The 16,343-nt window shown below is 40.0% G+C and overlaps 1 pseudogene; it reads left to right on the top strand.

Annotated features, from left to right (window-relative positions):
- The first annotated feature begins 5,228 nt into the window (after nucleotides 1-5,228).
- On the top strand, nucleotides 5,229-8,968 carry LOC101830077 (annotated as a pseudogene).
- The last annotated feature ends 7,375 nt before the right edge of the window (nucleotides 8,969-16,343 follow it).

A 16,343-nucleotide genomic window follows, 5' to 3' on the forward strand; every position in this document is an offset into this window, starting at 1 on the left:
GATGGGGTTGCAGTTTGAGACCACAAGATGTTGAGATGTACTCTCGGAGATGACAACCATGGAGAGACGCACATAGGCAGTAGAAGTAGACAAGGAGAGCTATGATACAAAGATAAAGCCACCAAAGTCCTTTAAAACTGAAACACCATGTGAGACAGAGCTACAGTGTTTGATGTTTGCCTTTCTGGGTTTCAGGCTTGCCTTGGTGCAGTCTTCAGTCACTATGTGCCCCTTCCTCTCTTTTGGAATGGCAGTGGGTATTCTGCATCATTGTATATTGGAAAGATATAATTTGTTTCCTGCGATCCCCGGAGGGGACCCCTGCCCCGCGGGGATGAGGTGATGAGGGTCGCTACTAATTTGGTGGGTCTTGCAGATCCGATCTTAAAAAGCAAACTTCAAGAGGTTAAGGGCAGCAGGCTCAAGACAACTTTTGCTGATCAAGAGCATTTATTTTTGGGGTGAGATGGTTCTTATAGGAAGAGAATCTCAGGGGGGCGGTACAAGCATGCCAATCAAGTCTCAACTCAAATGTACACCACATAAGGTAAAGACAGAGCTGTAATTTTGCATCAGTTGCATTCCACAAATGCTTGTCAGGTGCAGGAATTAGGGAGGGGTAAAAGGTATTCAAAGGAACACTTTAACCTTTTGTTAACAAAGACAATTGCTCTGTAAGGGTTACTTCCACCTATCATTGTGGTAAAAGCATCCAAAGGAACACATTAACCTTTTGCCAACAAAGGCAATTGTTCTATAAGGGTTTCTTCCCACTGGCTAGGCAGGTGGGCTGCCCTGTGTAAATTGAACTTTTGTGGTTAACTTTTTCCTTTGTCTCAAGGGCATGTATGCCTGCAATCACATAGGCAGAAGGCCAAGAAATGGCTGACAGACTCCATTTTGTTCAAGGTTCTAGCAGTCCCCAACAGTTTCCTGGTTTCACAGAAACTCACAGTGAGGAGATTTCCTTTAGTGTTTTCGAGACTTCAGACATTTGAGCAATGCAGGGGCTGCTGTAGACAATGAGGAAGCTTAAATGTAGACTAACTGCATTCTCACCTGGACTGACCATGGCTCTCTATTGGCCAGTGTCAGAATGTAGTTGATTGAATGAAAGACATCATCAGACAGGATAATGTCTTTGAATACTTATCATTCCTTCGTGGTGTCTTTGGGGTGCCTATAATATCTTTAGTAGGAGGAGACTTTCTGGATGAAAACCCTCATTGGAGATGGGATTGGAGTCTGAATAGCCTCAAGCCATTCCCATTTCTTTGTTTCCACTCTATTGTAGTTGAAACTGATGAGCCAGAGTCCTTCTCATGCTCTCATACCTTTCTTCCCCTTTTTTCTCTTTGGTTTTTCGAGACATGGTTTCTCTGTGGCTTTGGCAGCTGCACTGGATCTAGCTCCTATAGACCAGGATGGTCTTGAATTTACAGAGATCCACCTGCGTCTGCCTCCTGAGTGCTGGGATTAAAGGTGTGAGCCACCATCACCCGGCACTCTCATACCTTTTAACACCAGTATAGACTCTATCCCTAAGTCATATAAGATACAGAAGAAGCAATTGCTATTAAATGCAAAGACATTTTGCTAATCTGATGGTTTTGTTGGTTTCTTTTCTGAAGCCAAGTTTTGTTTGCACAGAACTGGCTGTCCTGAACATAGTTCTGTAAACTAGGCTGGCCTCATCACAGAGATCCTCCTGACTCTGGCTCCCAAGGTCTGGGATTAAAGGTGAGGCCAACCTGTCTGGCATTATTTGCTTTTATATTATGGGTGATGGCCTGGAAAGTGGGTTTTTGTGTGTGGTTAGCATATAGTGTGCCGAGCTTCACCCATATCTTTTGGAATTTGGCAAAGGGTATCATCCTAAATCTCAGAATGGCATGTATTAATACAGTAATAGTAGTACCTGGGCCACTGAGTCACTGGAGTGCAGATGTGTGACAGTCCCCCTATTTATTGAATCTGATTTGAAATTTTTTGAATAAGTGAGAATTTGTCTGAATACCTGGATATGCACTACATGTGTACCTGGTCCCCACAGTACTCAGAGGATTGGCTTAGATCTCCTGACCTCAGAGTAGTGGGTAGCAAGCACCCATGTGAGTGTTTTAGTTGAGCCCACCTATCTGTATGATTAGTAAGACCTCTTAACTGCTGAGCTATCTCTCCTGTACTTTCCTGTTAATTTAGGATCACCATTTTCATTTCTAATATATCCATCTGCTCCTCTATAACGTTTCAAACTCTCCCTCCCTTTTACTAACATTTTACATTGGTACAGTTCAGGTTTCTGGTAGATGAATACAGAACTGGAGTGAATACATAACTCTGTGTAGGAACTTCGGTAAAAATCTCTTGAGTTCTTTCTATCTTGTTTATTTGTTTGATTGATGTTTGCATGGTAGGCAGAGTCCTAATATGTATCTCTTGCTGTCCCGAATCTCCTTTCATAGACCATTCTGGCATCCAAGCCAATGAGATATGTAGGTAGAATTTTTGTATCCTGACCACCCACTCCTAAAAAGCAAAATGGAATCATAATATTATTTATAGAGGCTCTGCTGATAGTTCAGGCTCGTTACTAGCTAATTGTTACATTTACATTTCCCATATTTCTGATCTATCTTTGCCATGTGACTTGGTAACTTTTCTCAGTACAGCATGTCCATCTTGCTTCTTTCTGTGTCTCTGGTGACTTTCCTCTGACTGCAAATCTGTCTTCTTCCCCCCAACATCCTCTTAGTCTGTTTTTCTGCTTAACCTCATCCTGTCCAGCTAAGGCCCATGGGGTCTTTACCACCCAATGAGAGTTATACATATTTACAGTGTACAAAAAAGACTGTTGCATAACATTTCTCCTTTTCTTGTCTTAGTAAAATGAAGGTTTTACCTGTCACATAAAAACCATATATAACCAAAACAATTAAGTAAGAATTACATTTACAATATCTAGGCCATTTGCATTTGGCAAAAGCAGGGTAACTGCTCTGTTATCTACCTTATCTTTGGAAGTCCAACATTTTTTACCTAATTTGCCTTCAATCATAAATAAGAAAAACTATAACTATCTGGGGTTCACCGAAGACTCCAGAATGATTTAATGTTACCTAATGACACAGGCATCTGGCTATCTAGGCAGTCACCCTAGGTTCTTTTTTCTTTCTTTTTTTTTTCAAGACAGGGTTTCTCTCTATTGTTTTGGAGGCTGTCCTGGAACTCACTCTGTAGACCAGGCTGGCCTCGAACTCACAGAGATCCACCTGCCTCTGCTTCCCGAGTGCTGGGATTAAAGACGTGTGCCACCAAAGCCTGGTAACCCTAGCTTCTTCTGTGATGTTGATACATCTAAATTTGACCTAAGATCTAAAATATCTGAGAGACTTTTTTTTAGAAGCAGGAAGTTCTGAAGGGCTGTCCTACCATGTCTTGACCTACTTCAACAGTTGCTTTTATTTGTGTCCTGCTTGTCCACTTTGGACATCATATTGTTAGCAGCTGAGACAAGTGCAGCTTCTTGCCCCAATGGCTAGGTTTTGCCATAAAGACAGAGAACTCTCTGGGCAGGGGAGGCACACACCTTTAATCAGAGTACTTGGGAGGCAGAAACAGGTGGATATCTGGGAGTCCATGGCGAGCCTGGACTACAGAGCAAATTCTAGGTCTGGTGCCAAAGGTACAGAGAAACCCTACCTCAAAAATCCAAGGAAAAGGAAGGAAGGAAGGAAGGAGGGAGGGAGAACACCATATGGAGTTTCTTCAATGGCCATCATCCTCTTTTGAAATAGATTGGTGCCACTAGGAGCAGACATATCTCATGTTTAGAAAAGTGTAAGTTATCAGAACATTTTAAATACCATATTCTGTAGGTCTCTGCAGGGTTTGAATATAACCTATCTATCTGAAATATATCTCTGTATGAGCTTGAAAACCTAGCTGACTGTAAGTATAGCAGTTATTGGTGATTATTAGCTTATATAATCAAACAAGTTGTATAGGTTGAAGCTGCATAGGTAATACCATTACTTACCCCCTTATTAAGGATTTTATTATTTTAAAACTATATTTCTTTTTTAATTTACTATATTTTCTATTTTCTCTCACAAGCCTATGTATATTTTTAAACACACTATAAACTGTTTAGAAGTTTTTTTCTCCTCTCTCTCAGTCTTACTACATATCTGTAATCTCTTTCTGGTTAAATGAGACCAATTTTACATCACCATGTCAGCTGCTGCTATCACAGCTTATCTTAGTGCACAGCTGTAGTGCAGGGTGCCTGGTGGCTGGTTCTTTCACAAGCATCTGCTGGGAAATGGGACTCAGTACTGTGGCTGGCCTGAGAAACACAAGACTAATAAGTCAAGTTTCAAAATGTTTCTGTCAGATTAGAAGCTTTTTTAAAGCTTTCTTGAGTCTTTCAGAAATTCCCATCCTTTGGAATGCAATTTGTACGGGGAGGTTTTTTGTTTTTTTAATCCCTACTGCCCACTCCAAAATAACCAAGACAGAAAGAATCTTATTCATAAATGCTTGACCAATAACTCAGACTGGTTGCTAGCTAACTCTTCCATTTCAATTAACCGATGTGTCTTATCTATGTTATCCCATGTGGTTTGGTAACTTTTCTCAGTACAGTGTGTCCTTCTTGCTTTTCCCTCTGTCTGGTGGCCCTACCCTGACTGTGACTCTGTCCTTCATACCCCCAGCATGCTCTTGGTCTGCTTTTGCCCCTAACCTGCTCCTGCTCAGTTATTAGCCAGTGAGCTCTTTTTTACTCAGTGAGAGTAACACTTATTCATAGTGTACAAAAAGATTGTTCCAGAGCAGAAATGCACCTACCTGGACCTCCTGAGTTCTGGGATTAAAGGCAGCAGCCAAAACAACCACCTCACCCATCTTTTTTCTAGATAGTAGTTGTTCATCTGATTTCTCTAAGGTGTGATCAGTATTCTTGATCTGTTGCTTGTCACTGTCCTTATGTCTGTTAATAGATATCCCTCATGCAGGCCTATATTCTGTTCAAAATATGCAGAAATGATAGAGGTGAGTATCATTATTCAGTTTCCTTCTAAAATGATGTGGTTATTGCATTAGAACTTCTGTCATGGAATAAGTGTGAGACACATCAGAATTATATGAATATATTTTTGAAGAGTTTTACATTTACAGTGTTGTCAGTATCTTGCTCTGTTATACATGTATATTGGATGTTTTAGAATGCACTGACCTATGAAGATGTACATATACATTTCACTTGGGATGAGTGGACTTTGCTGGATCCTTCCCAAAAGAATCTCTACAAAGAAGTGATGCTGGATACATACAGAAACCTCACTGATATAGGTAAGACTATGAATTTTACTTCATTGTTTTAAATAAGAGGGCAAGTCTTTCTTGGTAATTGATTGTCACTTTAAATTTTGATCGAGAAAGAGGAAGAATGGTGTTAATAAATCATAGTTATGTGGTTCACTGAAGATAATATCCTAAGTATTGCATAATTTCTTACATGATTCATACATTTTCTGGTATTATATTTTAGCCTATGATTGGGAAGACAATAACATTGAAGAACCTCATCAGATTTCTACACAACATGGAAGGTAATTGTCTTCTGCCGCCTCACAGACTTGTGCCTCTGAAGAAATTTTAATCTGTCCTGGAAGCGCTAAAGAGAAGCAATAGTGTAAACAAGCATAGCTTTATTTATTTACTATGTATTGAATACTAAGTTAGTACCAAATCATGTACCTCAATGTCAGGCAGAGAATTTGTGTTTGAAATGCATTTCTCATAGAAGGAAGACAAGGAAACAATGCTTTACCTGATATCACAGTTTAAACCATAGCCCTATGTGAACTATGCCATAGAATTTCCAATGCATTTAGTTTCCTAATACAAAGATATATCAAAACACACATGTTACATAGGTAATACACATAAGTTCAAACTTTTCTAATAAGCAAATAATCAAGAGTAAAGCTCATGTTATTCATATACATTTATTGACTGTGCTAAGTTTTATACCATAGGCAGATTTGGATTAACCAAAGTATTCGTCTGGAGAATATTTAAACCCCATACTACATATCTATGTGAAGCAAAAGTTCAAACTGTGTGAATGTGATATGGAAGCCTTTCATGTGAAACAATGGATACAATCCATTGAAGCATAGCGTTATGGAAATAAACAACATTTTTCTCCCAGACCTAATAGAAAATGTAGTAGTCTCCACTTTGAGTATACTTTGTGAATGTGACATAAGTTAATGATTAATTAGTTTTTTAACTTGATTGGGAATACATCAACAAGCTCACATTGCAGAAAAGCCCTATAAGTACTAGGAATGTGGAAATTCTTTTGTTTATCCTGATTTGGCTCATTTTGCAAATGAAGTTTACCTCAGGACATAATAATTTATGAACGCAATCTATGTGGTAAACTTCAAGTTCTCCCTGTTCTCTTAAAATATGAATAACCTCATATAGAAGAATGTTATATGTGTGAGTGCCTTATGTAGAGTTTAGCTTACTGTGAAGAGTCAGTACGGCTGCACCAACTCATACAAATGAAAGCATTTAATTGGAGCTGGCTTAGCATTTCAGAGAGTTAGTTCACTATCATTATGGCAGGAAACATGATGGAATGCAGGCATAAATAGTGCTAAAGAGTTAGATATGTTCTGCATCTTTAGCTGCATGTAGCAGAGACTGAGTGATACTCTGGTTATAGCTCGAGCATATAAAACTTCAAAGCCCACCTCTACAGTGACATACTTTCTCTATCAAGTTTAAACCTACTCAAGCAAATTCACATATTCTAATAGTGCCACTACCTATGGGCCAAGCATTTCAACACATGAGTCTACTGGGGGCCATAGCTATTTGAATACCATGGTGAACTGTGTTAATAAAGGCTCCTACTAGCACAGGTATCTTTAAAGATGCAAAGCAAACCAAAATGCAGGGAAACACTACGGATGCAAGCAAAGTAAAAACCTTAAGATATGTTCCTCTTTATACTTGAACTAAATTATAAATTAAATTCATATGGTAAAAACAATTCATCAGAGTGATAAACATGGTAAATCATTTCCATTAACAATTATCTTCATAGGCATGAAAACATTCATACTAATGAAGAATCCTCTCAGTATATTCAGTGTGACAAATCCTTTGCATGCCACGGCTGTCTGCAAATGCAGAAAAGAACACATACTGCAGAGGAAACTTTTGAATATCCTCAATGTGATGAAGTCTTTGCAAATTGCAGTTATCTTCAAGTACATGAAAGAACACATAATGGCGAGGAGCCTTACAAATGCAATCTGTGTGATAAAGGCTTAGCAAACCACAGTAGCCTTCAACACCATAAAAGATCACATACTGGCGGGAAAACCTACAAATGGGATCAAAGTGGGAAAGCCTTTGCATCTCACAATAGTCTTCAAGACCATAAAAGAACACATATTGGCAAGAAGCCCTATGAATGTAATAAATGTGGTAAAGCCTTTCCATATTACAGTCAACTGCAAAGACATGAAAGAACACATACTGGAGAGAGACCATACAAGTGTAATCAATGTGATAAAGTCTTTGCAGTGCACAGGTATTTTCAACACCATCAAAGAATACATACTGGAGAGAAACGCTACAAATGTAATCAATGTGATAAAGCCTTTGCAGTGCAGAGTTCTCTGCGAACACATAAAAGAACACACAGTGGAGACAAACCTTATCAATGCAGTCATTGTAGTAAAACCTTTGGACATTATTGTGCTCTCCGAACTCATGAAAGAACACATACTGGAGAGAAACCATACAAATGTGATCAATGTGATAAAGATTTTGCACACCATGTTAGTTTTCAACACCATAAAATAACACATACTGGCGAGAAACCCTACAAATGTAATCAGTGTGATAAAGCCTTTGCACAACTGTGTAATCTCCGAGTACATGAAAGAACACATACTGGAGAGAGACCATACAGGTGTAATCAATGTGATAAAGCCTTTGCAGTGCACAGTTGTCTTCAATACCATCAAAGAACACATACTGGAGACAAACGCTACGAATGTAATCAATGTGATAAAGCCTTTACCCAGCACAGTGCTCTGCGAATGCATAAAAGAACACACAGTGGAGAGAAACCTTATGAATGTAGTCATTGTGGTAAAACCTATGCACATTATTGTTCTCTCCGAACTCATGAAAGAAAACATACTGGAGAGAAACCATACAAATGTGATCAATGTGATAAAGGTTTTGCACACCGTGTTAGTCTTCAATACCATAAAAGAACACATACTGGAGAGAAACCATACAAATGTAATCAGTGTGATAAAGCCTTTGCACAACAGAGTCATCTCCGAGTACATGAAAGAATACATACTGGAGAGAAACCCTACAAATGTAATCAGTGTGATAAAGCCTTTGCACAACACAGTCATCTCCGAGTACATGAAAGAAGAATACATACTGGAGAGAGAGACCATACAAGTGTAATAAATGTGATAAAACCTTTATACAACAGAGTCCTCTGAATACATAAAAGACATGCTGGATAGAAATCTTATGTATGAAAACAACGTAGTAAAGCCTTTGCATGTAGCAGTAATCTTTGAAACCGTGAGAAAAAAACATACTTCAGAGAAATCCTGTAAATGTAGTAAGCATGGTATTGTTTTAACTTCATGGTAGTTTTTATACAAGAGTATTACCTGTAGTGTTTAATCAATCTGTTAAAATATTTGTGTATAACAATAATCTTTGAGGACATAAAGCATAGTGAAGGCAATGTGAATACCATGACTTTAGTAAGATCATTAGCTGTTGGGGAAGTCCTGTGCATTTGTCAATAAAGCACTGTCTGGCCAATAGGGAATCTAGATAGGAGGGACTAGGAGTCCAGAAGGTCTCTGGGTAAGAGAAACACAAGAGTCCAGATGTAACGTCATGGGGTAGGAAGCCTGGAAACTTCTCCGGTAAGAGACATACTTAGATTAACAATTATAGGGTAGTTACTTAAGTCAGAGCTAGCCAGTAAGAAACAAGCAAGGCCAACAGCTTCATATTTAATATAGCCTCCTGTGTGTTTATTTGGGACTGATGCGGCTCTAGAACCAGGCTGGCGGGAAGGCTTCTCTCAAGGAAAAAGCTTCTCTTTACAATTAGCTAATGCAATTACATTCAGTCATGCAAGATTATTTTTTCAGAACAGAAAAATCTGAAAAGTGTCAACAGTCTGTTTAGTCATGATGATGTCATTCTTTGTTTTGTTTGTACCTGAAAACTGATATGAACAAAACCATATGAAGTTAAGTGACAAGATAACCTTTTTAGATTTCTCACTTCCCGTCAATTACAAGAAAAAACTAAATTCCAGGTACAATACATTATGGATGCATATTAGTGCCTTTTCTGTTCTGGTGATGACAAGTAATGTCTAAGGCAGCTTATGAAAGATTTTAAATTGGCTTATGATTACATCAGATACAAGATCACCTTGAAAGTGGCTTGACAACAAGTTTCAGACATGGCAGAATACAGTAGGAAGCTTAGAACTCACATCTCAACGTGCAGCACGAAGTAGAGACTGAGTAATGGAAATGTGTGGATATAATCTCTCAAAACCATCCTCCAGTGATGTATTTTTTTCCAGCAGAATAGCATTTCCTAAATGCCCCCAAATGATACCACCTACTGAAGATTGATTTCTATGATGTCAAGCCTACCTGTTTGATTCCTGTTCCATGATGCAATTTGTGATGTGGAAAATATTTGCCTTTGGATGTCTCAACACACACACATTACAGGAATGAATGCTTACATGAGAAAAACATGAGTGCAAATTTGCTTAATGAGTTGCTCATTTTTAGTTTTGTGATTTCAGTGTGTCTTTATGTAGGTATATGACTGTGTATAAGCATGCCTCCTCCCAAGAACATGAGACCTCTTGTTGCAGAAACTAGAAGATGTCAAACACCCGACACTGTTCCTGTGAGTGACTTTGTCTTAAGTGCTTGGCCATGTGTAGTCCTGTAAATATTTTAGACCCCGTATACATCATGTTGATGTGAGGACATTGGAAAGAATGCATACATGATTTTTTTTTAAAAAGGCTGTTCATATAAATGATTTGCTAAAGATATTAGACATCCCAGTTGCCTTCAGTTTCAAGGGAAAAAATCTTGTTTCTTCTCCTTTTCATCGCAACCTTACAGGAAGTAGTTTATTTACCATGTTCACCAAAGTGTAATGTCGAAGATCAACAATTGTGGCTGTGTTTTGTATTTTGAAACATTTGGAGTAGGCATTGAAGATTGTGCTATTTTTGTGAAATCCATTTACTGAAGATAATTAGGCAGTTCTTATATTCCTTCTGTGGCTTCTGTTTATCTTCTATTGTAGTTTCATATGGCTGACAGGTACTTCTTTGCTGTAATGTATAGAATGGGACGACTGCCACCTAGTGGTCCAGTGTTTATTAAAATATCATGTATTATGTGATCAGACTTTTCAAATATGTGTGTCTGTGGAAGTGTGATGTTGTGTATGGTTTAGTCTTTCATATTTTCATGCATTTGCCTGACTTGTTGTTTGTTATCCAGCCTGACTGGGATGTCAGTGATTCCACAGGGCTACAACTGAACTCCTGAATCTCTTGTTGGGTATCCTGAGTACAAATCCAAGGATGGAAGACGTACACATATGTTGGTGCATGCCTTTAATCCCAGTACTTGAGAGGCAGAGCCTGGTGGTTCTCTAGAGTTAGGCCAGCCTGGTCTACAATGGTACAATGCCTCAAGAAAAAAAAGATGTTCAGCCTGAAATATAAAAATTTTAAAAAAATGAAAGAAAAGATGCAAAAGCTACCATATTTAAATAATGAACAACTGGCCGGTTATGGAAGCTCCATATGGAGTCAGGGATGCAAATACATGGAATATCATAGATTAAAAAAGATGTTTAGCCTGGGGAAAAAAGGTGTAACCAAAAAAAAAAAAAAGGTGTAACCAATATTTCATGGCTCTAATGCAAAACCCTAGTTCCTAGGGAGCATAGCCATTAAGCACTTTTAACATTTTTAATTTTTTATTTAAATTAGAAACAAGCTTGCTTCACATGTCAATCCCAGCTCCCTCTCCCCTCACCCCCTGCACCCACAGTTTCCCAACCCCCCACCCAATGCCTTCTCCACTCTCCAGGGAGGGTGAGGCCCTCCATGGGGGATCTATACTTTTTGGCATAATTTTTTCCTCATTCCAATATTTCCTTCCTGCCTGCAAGCTCTCCCATAGACACTTCATTCTTTTCTAATTCTTGGCCTCTTTTTTGCTTTATCAATGGTTACTGCTTGAATATGGACTATGTTTACCTGCAAGACTTTTCAGCTATGGTCAGGAAGACCATTGGGAGGTAGATTGTTGGTTCTTTGTAGGGTTCTCCTCTGATGCAGCTCTTGGGAGCTAGGAAGGAAAATATAAGCCGTGCCATAGTGAGAGGGGACATTGCTTTCTGAGCAGGAGGGGCATGTTGACTGAGCTGTCAGAACTGTTGGGAGTGGACAGACTGAGGACAAGTGTGTGGATCTGTTAGGACCTGTGAGTTTCCCAAACGTCATATTTTTCAAGAATTGAAAACATTTTTAATGTGATTGCTAGATTTCTTTTTTCATGTTAAATTTTTAAATCATTTTTGATACCAAACATGGTCCCCACTACCTCCTTTCCTTCCATTCCAGACCAACTCTGTCCAATGCATCCCTTTCCATAGAAAGTGTGTGGTCTCCCAATCAGAAGTCAACCAAACCTGGCACATCAAGATGAAGGAGGACCAATCCTCTGTCCCCTACATCAAATCTGAGCAAGGCATCCCACCATAGAAAATGGGCTGCCATAGAGAGAAAAGGAATCAAACTATGAATGATGGATGTTGATATCTGTTATCTGACGCAGAGTCACAGGCAATGGTCTGAGTTTTTCAAATCTCTGAGTTGATTTAATTGTGTCAAGCAGGACTAAACATACATGCATAGGGGAGTTTGCTATGGGGATTCAATATTCAATGGCTCTAGCCAACCTTATCACACTGTATACCCACTAAGCTGTTTCGTCTTCATTTGCATGGCATGAATTCATAATGCTGTGAAATTACAAAATCACTTCTGTCTGCCAATCATGTCCCTTTTCACAATGGTGACTCTAGCAGGTGATTCCCTACCATGTTTCCCTCTGCAGTTTACCCAATGAATTATTGTGCCTAGACTTGTCTGAAGGCAAAAATCATGGTCCACTTGCAATTCCTTTTCCTGAGACTACAATGGGTAGAGGAATACATGACTCAAATGGGTAATTTTAAAAGTCTGAAGTGGCACAGTCATTTAAGAATTTTAAAGATGCAATATAGGACAGCAATGTCATTGACCAGGAGAGCCACAGAATGGGATTAAGGTCACCAAGGTGGACATAATAGAGCTTGTCTCAAAGCCATTTTTCTACAAGGCTGGAGGTACACTAGTTTTAGAATTAATACACCTTTCCAAAGAGAAATTACTCAAAAATTTAGGATATTAATGAAGAAAAATCTCTATACTGACAGCATGCATACTTGTCTTACAAATTCTCAAAGAGGAGTGTGGGAACACTAGACCTTGAGCAGAGACCCACTTCCCCTTCTGCCTGGGAGTAGGCAGCTGTAAGACAATGTTTACTAAAACATGTTTACTAAAAACAATACATTGCCTGGGGGCATTAAGTTCCTGGGAAAGGCCTACCCACAGAAACCACCCTGACCTCGACCTTGTCCAAAGACTAACCACCTCTTCTGCCATGCCCAGATCAGTTTCTGGGGTCAGAACAGAACCAGCCAGGGTAGAGGAGAGAGCAGAAGCTTCTCTGGTGGGAGCCTTTCTTAGGAAGTTTTCTTGAACCTTTTTGGAGCCTGCTTAAAGTTTTCTTTACATCGTTGAACAAGTCTCTGTGTTGTCAATCCCCGACACCCTCCGCACGTTCTCGGACACAGGCCGCACAGCAGAGGCGACAATTGGAGGTCCCACCAAAAGGATAGAGAGAAACCCAGTCTCAGAAAAGAAAAAAAAGGGTAAAAGAAGAAATAAAATAAAAAATCTCCAGTCTTTCGCCTGATCCACTGAGGTCAGGAAAGTAAAGGGGAACTGAGAGATCTAAAAGTCTAGCCAGTAAGGCTATGTGGATGTGTTAAAAAGGGGGTACCAAGCTAGGGGTACCGGATTAAATCTCCAGGCCTTCACCTGACAAAGGTCAGGAAAGTAAGGGGACCCTGAGAGATTGCCCTCAGTTGGAGGGGGGATTGGATTAAATCTCTAGGCCTTAGCCTGACACTAAGGTCGGGGAAAAAGGGGAACCCAGAGATTGCCCTCAATTGGAGGGTGGATTGTGTAAATCTTAAGGCTTTTTGCATGAGGGAACATCCTGGGTCGAAGAATGGATTAAAAATGGGTGAATAGCCGGGCGTTGGCGGCACACGCCTTTAATCCCAGTACTCGGGAGACACAGGCAGGCAGATCTCTTGAGTTCAAGGCCAGCCTGGTTTATAGAGCAAGTTCCAAGACAGCCTCCAAATAATACAGAATAAAAAAAAAATGGTAACAAGCTGGGCAGTGGTGGCACACGCTTTTAATCCCAGCACTTGGGAGGCAGAGGCAGGTGTATCTCTGAGTTCGAGGCCAGGCTGGACTGACAGCCTCAAACAATACAGAGAAACCCTGACTTAAAAAAAAATGGGTGAAAAAAAATTTTGTAACAGTAAAGAGGTACTGGTATTAAGTAAAGAAAAAGAAAAAGACAAAGGTATATGGAATGGAAAATTTTGTTTACATTTAAGTTTTATTTTGTGAGTCATCTCTAAAATCTTTGGCCAAAAGCTTGGCCTCTCCACCTTGCATCTACAAAGTTACAAGGAGTAGGTACGGCTGTACCCCATGACTGTAGCTCAAATGGAGGAATGATAAAGAACATACAGGACTTTTTAACCCTTTTATTTCAAGGATTGGCTGGAGTTGTTCTTTTACATAGATTTCAATTAAGGAAGCTTCATTGCAACAGACTAATCATGACCTAGGGAAAAAGGGTGACTGAAAGATGCATGTATGTTCTGAATGTATGGTGTGGCCACACCGGTATGTATGAAATGTGATTGTGAATGCGTGAGTGTGAACTGCTTATATGATTAAAAGGATACTTAAATCCCTTCAAAAATCGTTAAGAAGCTACCTAGATTGCTTTAAATATAGCCAAAAGGAACATCCAGCCAGTCTGTTAATGTTTTAACAGAAAAATTTAAGATGCAAACGAGGCCTTGTCAGCTAGTGAGAGCTCTACAGGTTAGATTGGGAAAGACTGCTCACAGACTTCAAATAATTTTCAAAAGTTATTTGGACACAGTATAGTTTATAATCTTTGAGTGATTTTCAGAAGTTTTTGGGAAATATTTAATGGATATGTCCTTTTTAATGGGCATCTACAAATAATCTAAATTTACCTAGATAGTCAACCAAGGAGGGTAGACAAATCCTTCTACTATTATGGTCCAGCTTCAACAGTTCAAAAACATTTTTTTTTAGAAAATAAAAAAGGGGGAATAATGTCCCCAGTCCCCATATGACTCATCAAATAATACACTCCTCATTTAAAAATTTTATAATGTGAATGCCAGTGAGCTTCAGACAGATTCTGGCATGATGGAACTTGAGCAACTATTGCTCAGGTCAAATGGAGACATCCATGCACTAGACAGTGGAGAAGACCCTAATTTGGGGTCGAGGGCATGTTTGTGTTTTCTTGTAGGAAAAGAATAAAAGCTTCAGCATGGAGCAGAGAAAAACTGGACCTGAGACCATGGGAGCCTACCCAAGCCAGTTCGAGATCTCCTAAATCAGTGTTCCTGACCCTTGCTGTCATCGAATCTAGAGCCCAAGAAAGAAAGAAAACAGTCGGTTCGAGATTTCCAGTTTCTCAACAGACCTGCTGCATCAACCTTCCGGACCCATGAGTTTTCACCGTGAAGTCAATAGAGAAAAAAGGACCCATTTAAAACATTTGGACATTCGTATGGACTGTGATGAGGGGCAAAAGCCTCTTTTCAGTAATTGAACAGGACATGGTCACTTGTAATATCAGACTTGGTGGTTCCTGTTTCTGGAATCGCGCCTAGGCCAGTGTATTTTTCTAGAGAGATGCAACTTGTCCTAATGTGACAAAAAGGAGACTTTGACTCAAGTCGCATAATCAGCTGACGTTAAATCAACAAACTGCATCACCACAGGAACAAATTGGTGCTCTGTGGATAGTGCAACAAGCCTATTGTTCATATTTTTCATAATGCTACATGCGTAACATCAATGATTGTACCTAATGTATCTGTGCAAGTGCACTTTCTAAATGCTTTCCTGAACAGATCTTGGAACAATTGTAAACTTTATCAAATTGTAAATGTAAATCACATGCGGGTTACCCTTGTAACAGAATGTAAATCACGTGTGGGTTACCCTTGTAACAGACGAAGGCTGGTAGAATGTTATGGCCCAGATCTGGTGATGGGTACGGTGATGGAGAGGCGCTATGTCAATGGGGGTCCTGGAAATGGTGGCAGTGGCGGTAGGCATTCTGGCTTTATGCCGAGCTCAAACGTGCCTTGTTCCAGAGGCAAGAGATCCGTAACCAAGTATTGCTTAGCCTAGCCCATGGCAATCCCGATAGCCATGAAGGTTGGTTACAGATGATTTAAAGTTGGGGTGTCTCTGATGACGGACAACCTGTGGGGAAGACCCCTCCCGCCTAAGACAGGGGTTCAAGGTCCCCCAAGGACGGGAAAGGGAGGGTGACCCTACTTGACCTACACCAGGAGTGCCTCATTTAAAAATAAAAAAGGGTGAATTGTGGGAACACTAGACCTTGAGCAGAGACCCACTTCCCCTTCTGCCTGGGAGTAGGCAGCTGTAAGACAATGTTTACTAAAACATGTTTACTAAAAACAATACAATGCCTGGGGGCATTAAGTTCCTGGGAAAGGCCTACCCACAGAAACCACCCTGACCTCGACCTTGTCCAAAGACTAACCACCTCTTCTGCCACGCCCAGATCAGTTTCTGGGGTCAGAGCAGAACCAGCCAGGGTAGAGGAGAGAGCAGAAGCTTCTCTGGTGGGAGCCTTTCTTAGGAAGTTTTCTTGAACCTTTTTGGAGCCTGCTTAAAGTTTTCTTTACATCGTTGAACAAGTCTCTGTGTTGTCAATCCCCGACACCCTCCGCACGTTCTCGGACACAGGCCTCGCAGCAGACGCGACAAGGAG

Source organism: Mesocricetus auratus, unplaced genomic scaffold, assembly GCF_017639785.1.
Source record: "Mesocricetus auratus isolate SY011 unplaced genomic scaffold, BCM_Maur_2.0 contig_11614_pilon_obj, whole genome shotgun sequence".
Classification (NCBI taxonomy): Eukaryota; Metazoa; Chordata; class Mammalia; order Rodentia; family Cricetidae; genus Mesocricetus; species Mesocricetus auratus.